We start from the raw sequence: 16,290 nt of genomic DNA on the forward strand, positions 1-16,290 counted from the left end.
CATTGTTTTCATATTTCCCTATTCTTTTGTTTGATCAAACATAATTCACTGTGTTTGGACCACGTCAGACATATAAAAGAATTATTTATGCACATCACCTCAAAAACAGAGGAGAAATGGCCCTGAAGCGCACAGCATAAGGTAAGAGATGACAGCTGTCTGTGCTATCTGGGGCTGCTTATTGACCATTAATGTAATGTTTTCACTTCTGCGCCATGGAAACACCGTGATTCATTTGGTAACTGTTTGATATGTGAATATAATTCAGTAAAAAGAATGCTAGAACCATATAAGCACCGGCAAGAGCTTTCATTTGAGCTATAACTTGTACATGTGTCATATGAAAAATATGAAAATGAACCCATGTAAAATACCCAGCTTGGGTATCCACAATACTGTGTATATAAGTGTAAAAAAACTTTTGTACAGTAGAATAAAAACCAAAGTGATGCATATGTGCATAAAATATAGATTCTACACTTTCAAACGAAACCACTTACAGGGGTCTGGTGCATTGCTAGCCCTTAAATCTTAAAGCGAAAGTCGATGACGTCATGGACCCGGTACCGGGTCCGCAGAGTTTTTAATAATCAAGGTTCAACCTTTACTAATGCATTATTAAAGTCCAAATTTGTGCTTGTTAACATTAGATAATACACTGTGCTTTAGCAAGAACTATTTTCATTAACTAACATGAAAAAAGATGAATACATACTGTAGTAAATACGTTGTTCATTGTTTGTTGTGTTAGTAAATACATTAACTAATCAATCATTACTTTAAAGTGTTACCTAAAACACAGTTTACATTGTCTTACAAATATTCAACATAGGCTCATTCTAAAAACATAACCCTGTATACGTTTCTGGAGATCACGAATTATGTAGCCAGTAGTACGTATGGCAACATTTCGTTTTTTAAACGAACGCTACAGGGGCGTATGACGTTATTCCTTTTTGCGCTTACCAGCTGACCGCTTACTTCCATGTGGACAGCTTTACTGCTATTTCTCATGGATCAATCGGTTCTTTTGAAAACAATATTGGTTGGGTTTAGGGAAGGAGGAGGGTGGGTCAGATGATCAGCGGCCTCTGGTTGGATTTATGCGAGAATAGCAGGCACTCGAGAGTGATATTTAAGATGTCAAAAGCGTATACATAGACCACTAGTGGATTTGTAAAAACTGGGACCTCTATTTAGAGGTACATTTTCAGAATGAGTCTGGGTTGCAAATATTACAAAATGGCAACAACATTATAACAGTGCATAATCCTTCTCTTTATTTGTTTGTTGTTTTTTTAACACAGACTCATTCTGAAAACGTAGACCTATTTACATTTCTGGGGATCTCATATCACGTAGCCAGAGCTACAAATGGCTGAATTTCGTCTTTAAAACGAACGCTACAGGGCGGCATGAGGCCATTCCTTTTCATCATTACCAGCTGACCGATTACCTCCGTATGGACGGCTTTCCTGCTGTTGCCAGTTTGTCCAATTAGCTTGCCATGTATGTCAGCAGACTTAAGACACAAAGAGGAGCTGACCACAACAACCTGGGTTCGAGTCTGGCGTTTCAGAAAGCAGGTAAGACAAAAACAAAAGCCAAAAAGTAAAATAAACAAGTAAATAACAGGTTGAGAATGTAGTAAAATCTTAAAACGTAAAAGTCATGCGAGGGCTTTTCTTTTTCTGGATTGCTTTTGAAAACTAATGTCGGTTGGGTTTAGGAAAGTGGGTGGGCGGGTCAATCTGTGCTTTTGAAAGCACTATTGGTTGGATTTAGGGAAGGAGGAGGGTGGGTCAGACGATCAGCTGCCTCTGGTGGATTTACGCGAGAAAAGCAGGCACTTGAGAGACAAATTTAAGATGTCAAAAAGTATATACAGCACCGTCTGGTGGATTAGTGAAAACAACAACTGCAAAAACAGTAGCTCCGGGGACGAATTTGGTGCTCTCCATAAATGTATATAGGGGTTTGTTTTCAGAATGAGTCTGGGTTGCAAATACTACAAAATGACAACAACATTATTACAGTGCAAAATCCTTCTCTTCGTTTTTGAACACAGGTTCATTCTGAAAACAGCCTTATACACATTTCTGAAGATCACAAATTATGTATCCAGAGCTACGTATGGCTGTATTTCATCTTTAAAATGAACGCTACGGAGTCATATGACGGCGTTACTTTTTATTCTTACCAGCTGACCGCATTCATTAGTATGGGCGGCTTTCCTGCTGTTACCAGTTTCTCCAGTTAGCTTGCCTTGTAAGTCAGCAGACTTGAGACACAGAGAGGAATTAAGCACGACAACGGGGTTCGAGTCTGGTGAAAAATGGTTCCAGAAAGCAGGTAAAACATAAACCAAAAAATAAAGTAAATAACAGGGTGAGAATGTGGTAAAATCTGAAAACGAGGTAAAAATCAGGCAAGGGCTTTTCTTTTTCTGGATTGCTTTTGAAAACCAATGTTTGTTGGATTTAGGAAAGTGGATGGGTGGGTCAAATCGGTGCTTTTGAAAACACTATTGGTTGGGTTTAGGGAAGGAGGAGGGTGGGTCAGACGATCAGCAGCCTCTGGTGGATTTACACGAGAACAGCAGGCGTGAATGGCAATCAAGAGAGATATTTAAGATGTCAAAAAGCACAAACAGCGGCCTCTGGTGGATTTATGAAAACAAAAACTGCAAAAAACATAGCTCCTGGGACGCATTTAGCACTCTCCATAAATATATATAGAGGTAAATTTACAGAATTAGTCTTGGTTGCAAATATTACAAAATGGCAACAACATTTTCACAGTGCAAAATCCTTCTCTTTATTTGTTTGTTCTTTCAACATAGACTCATTCTGAAAACGTAGCCCTATATACATTTCTGGAGACTGCAAATTATGTAGCCAGAGTTACGTATGACTGCATTTTGTCTTTAAAACAAACGTTACAGGGCAGTATGAGAGCTTTCCTTTTCGCGATTACTAGCTGACTGCATACCTCCATATGAGCGGCTTTCCTGCTGGTATCAGTTTGTCCAGTTAGCTTGCCATGTTTGTCAGCAGACTTGAGACGCAGAGAATTTAACCATGACAACGGGGTTCGAGTCTGGTGAAGAACAGTTCCAGAAAGCAGGTAAAACAAATCAGGGCGAGAATGTCGTAAAATCTGAAAACGTGGTAAAAATCAGGCAAGGGCTTTTCTTTTTTTGGATTGCTTTGGATTGCTGTCGGTTGGGTTTAGGAAAGTGAGTGGGCAGGTCAATTGGTGCTTTTGAAAACACTATTGGTTAGATTTAGGTAAGGAGGAGGATGTGTCCATCAGTCAGTCGATAGCGGCCTCTGGTGGATTTACATAAGAACAGCAGGCACAAATGGCATTTGCGAGAGAAATTTGAGATCTAAAAGTGTACACAGTGACCTCTGGTGGATTCACGAAAAAAATAAAAATAACGTAGCTCCTGGGGTGTATTTGGCGATCTCCAGAAATGTATATAGAGGTGTTTTCAGAATGTGCCTGGGCTTTTTGTTAGTTTTTTTTTTATTTTACAGGAAAATAAAAACTAAATTTCGTTATTTGAAAGTTTACATTTGACTGGTCAAATAAGTCAACAGGTAGAGATGTAAAATAACCGGGAAACAAAACAATATTGCAACTAATTAATAAAGAATTTTTTTCACTAATTAATAAAGAAGACTTGCATGCTATTAGCATACATGTATAATGAGGTTATATAAGGTTATCTGGTTCAACCCTCTTAATTAGGACATTCAGACTCTGCAAGCCGTCAGAGAGGAAATATCAAGCTCCACCAAGCAATAAAACCTAAAACCAAACCATGACAAGCTCTACAATGAAGTCAAACGTTTCCCACGGGTCGACTCCGTATATCTAAACAGTCTGGAGATAGCGAGAGGGGCAGAGAGTTGATGTAGGAATGACAAAACACAGCGATCAGATCTGCTTTTTTATTTTTTCAAGGTCAACCTCAATCCCGCGCTGTCCTCGACACACACACAAACCTGAATGCAACTGGGCTGACAAGTTAAAGGAGTCACGAGGCAATAATAACGGCATTAAAGTAACACAATGCCATGCCATCGCTTTAAAAACAACACAAGTTATGACCTTCGATCCTCCTTTAAATGATCGTGCGTGCATCTGCATTAATGCATGCACTCTACAAGCAGAGGAATATGTCAAAAAGCCAGAGGCGGGCGAATATAACCAGACTCAAGAGAATGCAATTACGTCATTTATCAGCCCCCCTTTGGCATCACTAACCCAGTGGGATACCTGGCATCTCATGAAACACAGCTGTAGTGCAATCCAAAACTACAACACAAACAAAAGATCCACAGAAGAGCTCCAAAGAATGCGGTCAATACAAATAAAGCGCAGCTGACTTTGAAGGAGTCACCTGTTTTCTTATTTTTTTGACTCATAAAAGACATCAGACCCACCAACCTGGAGTCCAAATTCAGCCGATGATGTCTCCAGTCAAATGCAGATGTTGTCATAATTCCCCCTTTTCTGCCATGCATCCCTTTGGAAAACACAAAAGCTCAACAGTCATCGGCGTCCTGCTCAATGAGAGTACATTAGAGGACCTACAGATGTAAGCGAGTCACCACAGAAAATACCTCACGGAGACGCGTATCCAGGAACAAAAATAGAAAAGGGGCCCTGCTGAAGGGTTATGCAACGGCCCACATTCAGGGCCACTTCTGCATCGGCGCTGGAGGAGAAGTGAATGGACAGGCTGCTCTCTGAAAGCACTGAATGAAATAGGCTGCGCTGGGATAAAGCATTCACGCTGGGTGTAGAATTGCAGTTATTTCTGCAATATGTAGCTGGATTGCGATATAGTAAAAGCAGAAGGAATGCAAATGTCAAGTGTCATATTAGTCATGCAGCGTATGAGTGGGATAAATCATCTTAAAGGCGATATGAAATCATAACTGGCATCTATTGAAGGCATGCTGCTGGTGTTGCAATGCATGGCGTGATATATTGATGCATGCTGGTTCGAAATGATGTTTGCATTCATGATCTTGCATTTTGGAGTGCAATGGTGGCAATTTTCAGCATCAGTATTTTTTTAAATAAAAGAGCACTCTTTCTTTTATTTTGGAAACGGTGTTAAACCAACATAGGTTGCAAAATGTAGCCCTGAGATAGCGAATTATGTAGCCAGAAGTACGTTGGGCTGCATTTCATCATTAAAACGAATGCTACGGGCCGGTATGACAGTGTCCAGACACTTTGTCCAGTGGCTCGCAGCGTATGTCGGCGGACTTGAGACACCGAGAGGAGGTGACCACAACGACAGAGTTCGAGTCTGGCGAAAAACGGTTCCAGAAAGCAGGTAAAACAAAAACAAAAGCCAAAAAATTAAATGAACACATAACAACAGGGTGAGAATGTGGTAAAATCTGAAAACGTGGTAAAAATCAGACGAGGGTATCAGTCAGTCAGTAAGTCAGCCAGACGACAGCAGCATCTAGTGGATTTACACTCGCGAGAGAAATTCACTCGCGAGAGAAATTTGAGATCTGAAAAAGCGTACACAGCGGCCTCTGGTGGATTTACGTGAAAACAGCAGGCGTAATTGTCACTCGTGAGAGAAATTTGAGATCTGAAAAAGTGTACACAGCGGCCTCTGGTGGATTTACGTGAAAACAGCAGGCGCGAATGTCACTCGCGAGAGAAATTTGAGGTCTGAAAAAGTGTACACAGCGGCCTCTGGTGGATTTACGTGAAAACAGCAGGCGTAATTGTCACTCGTGAGAGAAATTTGAGATCTGAAAAAGCGTACACAGTGGCTTCTAGTGGATTTACGGGAGAACAGCAGGCGCGAATGTCACTTGCGAGAGAAATTTGAGATCTGAAAAAGCGTACACAGTGGCTTCTAGTGGATTTACGGGAGAACAGCAGGCGCAAATGTCACTAATGAGAGAAATCTGAGATCTGAATAGGCATACACAGCAGCCTCTAGTGGATTTGCAAGAGAACAGCAAGAGCGAATGTCACAAAAGAAATTTGAGATCTGAAAAAGCGTACACAGCGGCCTCTGGTGGATTTACAAGAGAACAGCAGGCGCAAATGGCACTCGCGAGAGAAATTTGAGATGTGAAAAAGCGTACACAGCGGCCTCTGGTGGATTCACGAAAACAAAAACTGCAAAGAAAAAAAAAACATAGCCCCTGGGACATAGTAGGTGCTCTCCAGAAACGTATGTAGGGGTACAATTACAGAATGAGCCTGGGTTGAATCATCTTAAAGGCGATATGAAATCATAACTGGCATTTATTGAAGGCATGCTGCTGCTGTTGTGATGCATGGTGTGATTTATTGATGCATGCTGGCTTAAAATTATGTTTGCATTCAAGATCTTGCATTTTTAAGTGAAATGGTGGCAGTTTTCTGCACCAGTATTTTTATTTTTATAAAAGAGCATTCTTCTTTCTTTCTTTTTTGAAAATAGAGTTAAACCAACATAGGCTCATTCTTAAAACGTAGGTCTATATACATTTCTGGAGATCATGAATTATGTAGTCAGATAAACTATGGCTGCATTTCATCTTTAAATCGAACGCTACAGGATGGTATAACTGCTTACTGCTTACCGCCATGAACAGCTTTTTCTACAGACAGCTGTCAGTTTTGACATCAAACAGAAATGGTGAGCAGGAGGAGTCTGTTAGGATGTAATAACTCTCCCCAAACCCTTTTGCCCATCTTTCTGAATGAAATTCCTACTTTACTACATCCAATCAGCTCTCAGTAGAAAAAAACAGGAACACTGACTTTATAAATTCTTCTTTCTTCTCAATTACTTTTAAGTATCAATCAATAAAATCCAGTCCTCTGCCTCTTTTTCTTCCTTAAAACACTCTTCTTGTACTTCTGCGTCTTATTTTGACAAATGAAAATCTTGTACATCAATGTATACCACATGAATGTTGACCTCCTGATTCAATTTAAGGCTGAAAATTGGTAGCGCTCAGCGCAGTTGATCCCCGCTGGTTTTCAATTGGTGAGTAACCTTGACCTTTCAACACAATACAATTTACAGCGCTAAAAATATTCAACCTGCCGTGACCATCATCTTAAGTTACGGTGGGGAAAGACAACTGGAGTCCAGATAACACGATACAGCTCTGAGAGCGTCTGGGTGTTATGGTCATAGTCTATTAAGTCACATAAGAGTCCTGCAGTGTTACAGAAGCAAGCAAGCATCCTCTGTAGCCTACTATTGGATGTACAGTGCATCTAGAAAGTATTGATAGCACTTCACTTTTTCCACATTTTTTTAATGTTACAGCCTGAATACAAATGGATTCAATTTATTTTTTTCCTCAACACTCTACACACAATACCCCATAATGACAATTTGGAAAAAGATTTTTCGAAACTGTTGCAAATTTATTAAAAATAATAAACCTGAAAAAGCACATGTACATCAGTATTCACAGCCTTTGCTCAATACTTTGTTGATGCACCTTTGGCAGCAATAACAGCCTCAAGTCTTTTTGAATATGATGCCACAAGCTTGACACACCTGTCTTTGGGAATTTTTCCTCTTTGCAGTACCTCTCAAGCTCCATCAGGTGGGATGGGAAGGGACAGTGTACAGCCATTTTCAGATGTCTCCAGAGATGTTCAATAGGATGTACGTCTGGGCTCTGGCTGGGCCACTCAAGGACATTCACCGAGTTGTTGTGAAGCCACTCCATTGATATTTTGGCAGTGTGCTTTGAGCCATTGTCCTGCTGAAAGATGAACCGTCGCCCCAGTCTGAAATCAAGAGCACTCTGAAGCAGGTTTTCATTCAGGATGTCTCTGTACATTTCTGCATTCATCTTTCCCTCTATCCTGACTAGTTCTTCCAGTTCCTGCTGAAAAACATCCCTACAGCATGATGCTGCCACCACCATGCTTCACTGTAGGGATGGTGTTAGCCTGGTGATGAGCGGTGCCTGGTTTTCTCCAATTGTAAGGCCTGGCATTCACTCCAAAGAATTCACTTTTAGTCTCATCAGATCAGAGACTTTAGTTTCTTATGGTCTGAGAGTCCTTCAGATGCCTTTTGGCAAATTCCAGGCAGGGAGTGTCTACCGTCTGCCCACTCTACCATACAGGCCTGATTGGTGGACTGCTGCACAGATGGTTGTCCTTCTGTAAGGTTCTCCTCTCTCCACAGAAGAATGCTGGAGCTCAGAGTGGCCATTGGGTTATTGATCACCTACCTGACTAAGGCCCTCCTCACCTGATCACTCAGCTTAGATGGTCGGCCGGATCTAGGAGGAGTCCTGGTGGTTTCAAACATCTTCCACTTACGGAAGATGGAGTCCACTGTGTTCATTGGAACTTTCAGCGCAGCAGACATTTTTCTGTAACCTTCCCCAGCCTTATGCCTTGAGAATCCTGTTTTGGAGGTCTACAGACAATTCCTTTGTCTTCATGCTTGGTTTGTGCTTTGACATGTACTGTCAACCCTGGGACCTTATATAGACAGGTGTATGCCTTTTCAAATCACGTCCACTCAACTGAATTGACCACAGGTGAACTCCAAAGAAGCTGCTGAAACATCTCAAGAATGAGCAGTGGAAACAGAATGTACCTGAGCTCCATTTAGAGCTTCACAGCAAAGGCTGTGAATACTGATGTACATGTAATTTTCAGCTTTTTTATTTTTAATGAATTTGCAACAGTTTCAAATAATCTTTTTTCACAATGTCATTATGGGGTATTGTGTGCAGAATTTTGAGGAAACAAATTAACTGAATCCATTTTGGAATAAGGCTGTAACATAAAAAATGTGGAAAAAGTGAAGCGCTATAAATACTTTACAGATGCACTGTATAGTGCCCAACACTAGCAATCTGACCAAACCAAAAACCGTAAGAACTACATTTTGTTCTGTCCTTATGATTTATTAGTGAAGTTTGCACTGCGCTTCTGTGTTGTTTTATTTTGGTGCTTTAATCTTATAAACAGAATAACTCAAAAGTCCATGATCCACACTCATTGAATTATTCAGTTTAGGCCAGTCACCATATCTATTTTTTGTTGTACAATATATTGCACCAAAATATGTAACGATAAATTATATTATAACCATTTTAAGACCATTTTAGGCCACTCATGATATATAATGCCAGAGTGACAATATAATATCATCACAATGCAAGTACACTCTTCCAAAGAACTCATTCATTCCTTTATATTCCTTCAGCTTAGTCCCTTTATTCATCAGAGGTCGCACAGCGGAATGAAACGCCAACTTTTTAGCAAATGTTTTACACAGCGAATGCCTTTCGAGCTGCAACCCAGTACTGGGAAAAACCCATTCACACTTACACACTACGGACAATTTAGTTCATCAATTCACCTATAGCGCATGTGTTTGGACTGTGGGGGAAACCGGAGCACCCGGAGGAAACCCACATCAACACGGGGAGAACCAAGTGTGCCGCAAGCCTGCGTTTGAGTGAAGGTCTCGGCCGTTAGATCGCCCCCTGGCGGCTGGCTGCAGTAGAAGTCATAAAGCCCGCCTCCTCCGTGTTAATGAAGGAGACTTGAGCCCAAATAAAAAAATTATTACACTTGCAATAAAATGTCCCGAAAGATGGTTCTGGTGGATTAAGGCACTGGTTATTGTGCTGAAATAGGTGCAGATCTTCATTTTTGTAAACAGTTTGTTTTTAGCAGTAATTTAATGCTGGGCGTGTCATCGTGATTGACAGCTGTGATTGACAGTTTATAAAAGCGCGGCGTCTGAGCTTCGGCAGAAGACTGAAGTGTTATTATTCGATTTCTATGTTATTTTACCATGATAAAATGAGTTCAGCAGTAAACTACAGTTTCTGACATACAGGATCCTGGTGGAACACTGTTTATTCGCTAAGTTCAGGGCTTTTTTCGGGCTTTATTAGTTTGCTGATACACACCTAGCCACCCAGATAGCAAAATACACTCGGGCAAGTTCAGGCTAGATTCTCGCCTGCCGGAGACTTACCCCTCAGAGCTCAGACTGACTACCAATGCTGGACCTACTCCGGATGCCTGGACTCACTGCCCGATTCCAGCCCGAGTCAATCGAGCCAGATGCGGCGGCCGAGCGAGCCGGCGCTGCGGCATGCGAGCCGGAATCAGCCCGCGACGGCGAGAGTAGGTTATGCGCTGCGGCCCGGAGCTGGCGTGATTGAATACATAAAACCCTCATATTTGTTAACGTTATTACATCCATTTGTGTTGATATGACAGCAAACGCATGCTGAGAAGTTCGGGGGGCGTGGTTGATTTTACATAAAGCGTTTGGTTGGAAGCTCGACTCCGCTCATTTTCGCGGCTCCTCCTCTGGCTCCATCAGACAATCTTTCTGCGCATGTCAAGGCTCCAATTTCAGCAGTCTTTTGCGACAGTTTGTGCCCGTCAAGCAGGCGTTTTGCCCTCAAGGCGTTCAATGGGAAAAGGGGCTGTCGCGTCGTCCATATTTTTTACAGTCATTGGGGAGAACATGCAAACTTCACACTGAAATGCCAACTGACCCAGCCGGGACTCGTACCAGCAACCTTCTTGCTGTGAGACGAATGTTTCATAAAGCTTAAATCAAAGCATAAAATAATCCACCAAATGATTTAAGCAAAATAATTGTATTTTTTCCTTTATGCATTTATGCATTTATGCATTTCGTTTTATGTATTTATTAATTTGAGTAAAATAAGACATTACAGACAATATTTTTTAGATATATATATTATACATTTAAGGATTTTATTATACTAAGTCTTGTTCTTTAAAAAAAAGCTATATAAATTAATTCAATATTTGATTCATTTTGATAAAACACACAAAAATTAAACTTAATAATTTATAAACGTATTGGATTACTGGTGCATTACTGTAACGGACTCCTCACGGGCCTTCCCAAAAAAGACAGTCAGACAGTTGCAGCTCATCCAGAATGCTGCAGCCAGGATTCCGACCAGAATCAGGAAATCAGAGCACATCACACCTGTCTTCAGGGGCCTCATGTATCAACGCTGCGTACGCACAAAAACTTTGCGTACGCCAGGTTTCACACTCAGAATCGCTCACGTTTGGATTTACTAACAATGAACTGAACGTGGGAATGTGCGCAGCTTTACGGCAGCTTTCTGGCAGGCGTACGCACATTTTTTGTGCGTGTCTGTTTTATTTCCATTGGCGACTCTTAGAGGCAGTTGTGTTAAATTGCTCTCTACAAAGTGTCTGAGCCTTGCAATGGCAGCTGTATGAGACGGGTTCAGCAGGTATATGAGGTTTCCATACCATACATTTGACCAGCTAAACATTAAAGCACAATTTGCAGCAGTCGCCTGTTTTCCCAATGTAATCTGAGCTATCTACTGCGCGCACATTGCTATAAAGACACTATCTGAAGATGAATTTGCATGCGTGAATCAGAAACATTTCCATTCAATAAATGTGCAAATAAAATATGATGCTTATTGATATGAACTTATTGATGATTCCTACTTGTCTTTCTCGTGATAAATAGTTGGCAAAATCTGATATGTAGCGGGGGAAAAAACAAGAAAGAGTTCATCAGACGCTGGATTCGAGCCGAGTTCATGCTCGAACGTATCAGTTCATGATCACATGCGTCTTACGAGGTGCGCCACTGAGACGGTTACGACTGCTGCAACATTTTACAGATATAAACCACACTATTTACTTTTTTTAATGCACTCAGTGTGATGTTCAGACCCAACTGTGTTGACCGCATCAGCTAAACTCTCCCACTTTATTTTTTTTCTTTTGTTGTTAATTCCGGAGAACAAACTTGCAAATAACACCGCTTTTCTCCGGTCTACCTCCGAAAGCAGCACCTCCATTTCACATTCTGTTCAAAGTTTCTATTTTTGCTTGATTTTGTCATTGCTTTTTCGTTGGGTTTTTCCATTAGCATAGTCATTAGCATATTCATACGGGGGAGGAGGCAGGGAGGGGTTTTGTGCTCGTGCATGTTGCGCTCAGTTTCACGTTCATTCGGATGTACAGAAGAATATGCGTGAGATTCGGCGTACGCAGTGTTTCATACATCTGAATTTTTTTCTGCGTACGCACATTTACAGCTTTGTGCGTACGCAATGTTTTAGTAAGATTTCCACGCAAGTCTTCGTACATGAGGCCCCAGGTCTCTACACTGGCTCCCAGTTACATTCAGAATAGAGTTTAAAGTATTATTACTGGTCTATAAATCACTAAATGGCCTAGGACCTCAATACATTACAGATGCTGACTGAATACAAACCCAACAGATCACTCAGATCTTTAGGATCATATAAACTATAAATTCCAAGAGTTCAGTCAAAGCTTTCAGCTACTAACAGCGCCTGGAATTAGCTTCCAGAAATGATCAGATGAGCTCCAACATTAGGCACATTCAAATCAAGACTGAAAACACATCTGTTTAGCTGTGCCTTTACTAAATGAGCATTGTGCTACATCTGGCAGATCACACTATTGTGTCTTTCTTTTCTTTTTCATTATTTTATAACCTGTTTTGACACCTTTGATCTGTTTTTAAATAAAAAAAATCATTTGTTTTTATTTTTCTTATACTTCTCTTTTATTTCTGTTTATGTAAAGCACTTTGAATTGCTACTTTGTATGAAATTTCCTATAGAAATAAACTTGCCTTGCCTCGAAATACAATATAAAATATAATTAAATGACTAAACTCAAAGTTTATACTTCTTTTTTTTTATTTGTACATTATTTTTTAGAAAACAAGACAATTTATTAAGCACACATACTGTAATAACTGAAGTATTTGTCTTTTTTGTTTGTTTAAATTCACTTGATTATGGTTTTTATTATATTATATCAATTATTGTTCTTTTTTAACACGATAAAAATTCATCAAACATTTTATAAATTGTGAAAAACACAAAAATAAAATAACGGATAATGTCATCTTGCCTTAAGTAAATGAAATAAATCATTAACTCACTAAACTTAAAATGTTGTTATTTTAGTTATATATATATATATAATTTTTTTTAAATAAGACAATATATTAAGCAATTAATATTTAGGTATTTTACTTTTTTATCGTTAATATTCACTTTAATATGGTTTTTATTATAATTAGTTACATATTAGTTACATATTATACATACACTTACCCTAAAAACCCATAAAACCCCACAGGGGTGTCCAAACTCGGTCCTGGAGGGCCGGTGTCCTGCAGATTTTAGCTCCAACTTGCCTCAACACGCCTGCATAAATGTTTCTAGAAAGCCTAGTAAAGCTGCGGTCACACTGCACTTTTCACCCCAGAGACTTTCATTTATACGCACGCGAATGAGTCAGACCGGACACGCAAGGTCGTGCGAAATCGCATCATTTGACTGCGCAAGACCAATTAAAGATCAAAACATGACCTCTCTGGACAGAAATTTTAAATATGGACCAATCGCTGGCTTTTTAAATGTCTTATCATCTTGTTTAATCCCGCCCCTTTTCGCAGCGCCATACGACAGAATTTCACACACACAATCTCTAGTGTGACTGCGGCATAAGGGCTTGATTAGCTAGCCCAGGTGTGTCTGAATTGAACTTTGCAGACCACCGGCCCTCCAGGACTGAGTTTGGACACCCCTGCCCTAAAGCACTGCAGCACCTATTAGTCTGTCTGAATGATGATTTTTGCCTAGTCAGGAGAGCTGTGTGGACATTCAATGTATGTGATCATATTCAGACATCTTCTTGTACACAAGCTAGTTTATTTGCTGTCAAGTGAAAGCATTCACTGTGTGTTGAGCTGCCAAGGTACTTTGCATGCTATCAGATCACATGCAAATGGCCAGATTTGTGCCGGTCAAAGACTCGTGTGCCTGAGACGCTGGAAAAGCCGAGCGTGCTACGGAAACCCCGCTGGGACACACCGTCATATTTATAGAGAGACCAGAGACTTGACCTTCAGTGCCTGTGGAGGATCAGCCATTTCAGGACCATACACACCACTTCATCCACAATACACATGCACATACATTGGCGTTGGTGAACTGCCACAGAACTGCCGCTCACTGGATACTTTCTCTTTTTCGGACCATTCTCTGTAAACCCTAGTGATGGTTGTGCTTGAAAATCCCAGTAGATCAGAAGTTTCTGAAATACTCAGACCAGCCCGTCTGGCACCAACAACCATGCCACGTTCAAAGTCACTTAAATCACCTTTCTTCACTATTCTGATGCTCAGTTTGACCTGCAGCAGATCATCTTGACCATGTCTACCTGCCTAAATGCATTGAGTTGCTGCCAAGTGATTGGCTGATTAGAAATTTGTGTTAAAAAGCAGTTGGACAGGTGTACCTAATAAAGTGGCCGGTGAGTGTATATACAGCTTTAGAGAAAACAGACCACAACACAACTGTCAGTATCTCTCTATACAGTAATTACAACGTAAATGAACAAAATATAAAATATACTGTAAACATGTCTGAACATGGCATCACGGTGGCGCAGTGGGTAGCACGTTCGCCTCACAGCAAGAAGGTCGCTGGTTCGAGCCTCAGCTGGGTCAGTTGGCATTTCTGTGTGGAGTTTGCATGTTCTCCCCGTGTTGGCGTGAATTTCCTCCGGGTTCCCCCACAAGTCCAAAGACATTCAGTGTAGGTGAATTGGGCAGCTAAATTGTCCGTAGTGTATGTGTGTGAATGAGAGTGTATGGGTGTTTCCCAGTGATGAATGGGTTGCAGGTGGAAGGGCATCCGCTGTGTAAAACATATGCTGGATAAGTTGTCGATTTATTCCGCTGTGGCAACTCCTGATTAATATAGGGACAAAGCCGAAAAAAAACAAGTGAATGAAGAGAATAACAATCAGTTTTAAACCAATTTATGTTGAATTTGTTTTAGATTAGCATTGTTTTTTTTAGTTTTGCTCTCTTTCAGACTAAACTGTTCCAGGAATTTCAATACAATATTTTTTTTTCCTTTGGGTCTCAGAAGGATACAGTTGAAACCAGAAGTTTACACACACTGTATAAAAAGGCACATTACCATTTTAAAAAAGATCAGATGTTAATATGACTAAACTCTTTCTCTTTTAGATAAATTAAGATTATTAAATGTGTTTCTGTTATGCTTAATAGCAGAATAATGAGAAATATTTTTGAGAAATTGTTATAACTTTTCTTGAAAGTCAAGTTTACACACGATAAGATCATTCTGCCTCTGAAAAAGCTCAGATGATGATGTCAAGGGTTGGTTAATTGGAGGCACAACTGTAGAACAGTACTTAAAGAAAACCTCAAACTCACTGCTTCCTTGTGTGACAACATGAGAAAATCAACAAGACAGAATCAACAAAAAAAGCCAGATTACAACTTGCTAAATTACACTGGAAAAAGAATAATTGTTGGAGACATGTCCTGTGGTCTGATTGAACTAAGATTGAACTGTTTGGCCATAATGACCCGTGTTACATTTGGAGGACAAACAGGAAAGCTTAGAAGCCTAGGAACCCCATCCCAACCGTGAAGTATGGGGGCGGCAGCATCATCATCATGTGGTGCTGTTTTGCTGCAGGAGGGACTGGTCCACTTCACAGCATAGATGGCATCATGAAGAAAGAACGTTATGTAGAAATACTGAAGCAACATCTCAAGACATCAGCCAGGAAATTAAAACCACAAATTGGTCTTCCAAACAGACCATGACCCTAAGCATACTGCCAAATTAGTTCAAATGTGCTTTAAGGACAACAGAGTGAATGTTTTGGAGTGGCCATCACAAAGCCCTGATCTCAATCCTATAGAAAATTTGTGGGCAGAGTTGAAAAAGCTTGTGCGAGCAAGAAAGCCAAGAAATCTGACTCAGTTACACCAATTATGTCAGGACGAAAGGGACAAAATTCCTGCAAACTATTGAGAAAAGCTTGTGGAAGGATACCCAAAACATTTGACCAAAGTTATACAGTTTAAAACCAAAGCTAATGAAAAATGCCAAGGAAATGTGTGTAAACTTTTGACTGTCTAGAAATTAATCAAACATTCTCAAAGAAAATTCCCTCATTATTCTGTCATTTAGCAAATGTAAATCATTTATGTAATCCTAACAGACCTAAAATAGTAAACGTTTAGTATAATTTACCATCAGACATTTTTTAAAGGTTATATTCCTTTTTTTGAACTGTATGTAAACTTCTGGCTTCAGCTGCATGTAAAATCATCATTTTATGCCTAAGAATCATTTAAAACCTTTTCTTTAAAAACATTTGAGAAGACCATGTGTTTAATGA

At 40.2% G+C, this 16,290-nt stretch overlaps 1 protein-coding gene across 4 annotated transcripts in view; it reads right to left on the minus strand.

Moving 5' to 3' along the window:
• The window catches only part of hivep2b (HIVEP zinc finger 2b), a 42,322-nt gene that overhangs the window by 14,445 nt on the left and 11,587 nt on the right, over window positions 1–16,290 (minus strand). For 2 of the 4 annotated variants that reach the window (XM_087289761.1, XM_087289759.1), the window contains exon 1: window positions 4,459–4,750. The exons of the other annotated variants lie outside the window; for them this stretch is intronic. The gene's annotated coding sequence lies outside the window, so the exon portion shown is untranslated. Of the gene's footprint in view, window positions 1–4,458; window positions 4,751–16,290 lie in introns of those variants that run through there. 4 annotated transcript variants of the gene reach the window in all.

The sequence above is a fragment of the Danio rerio genome, chromosome 17 (assembly GCF_052040795.2).
Source record: "Danio rerio strain M-AB ecotype USA chromosome 17, GRCz13ab, whole genome shotgun sequence".
In the NCBI taxonomy this organism is placed as follows: Eukaryota; Metazoa; Chordata; class Actinopteri; order Cypriniformes; family Danionidae; genus Danio; species Danio rerio.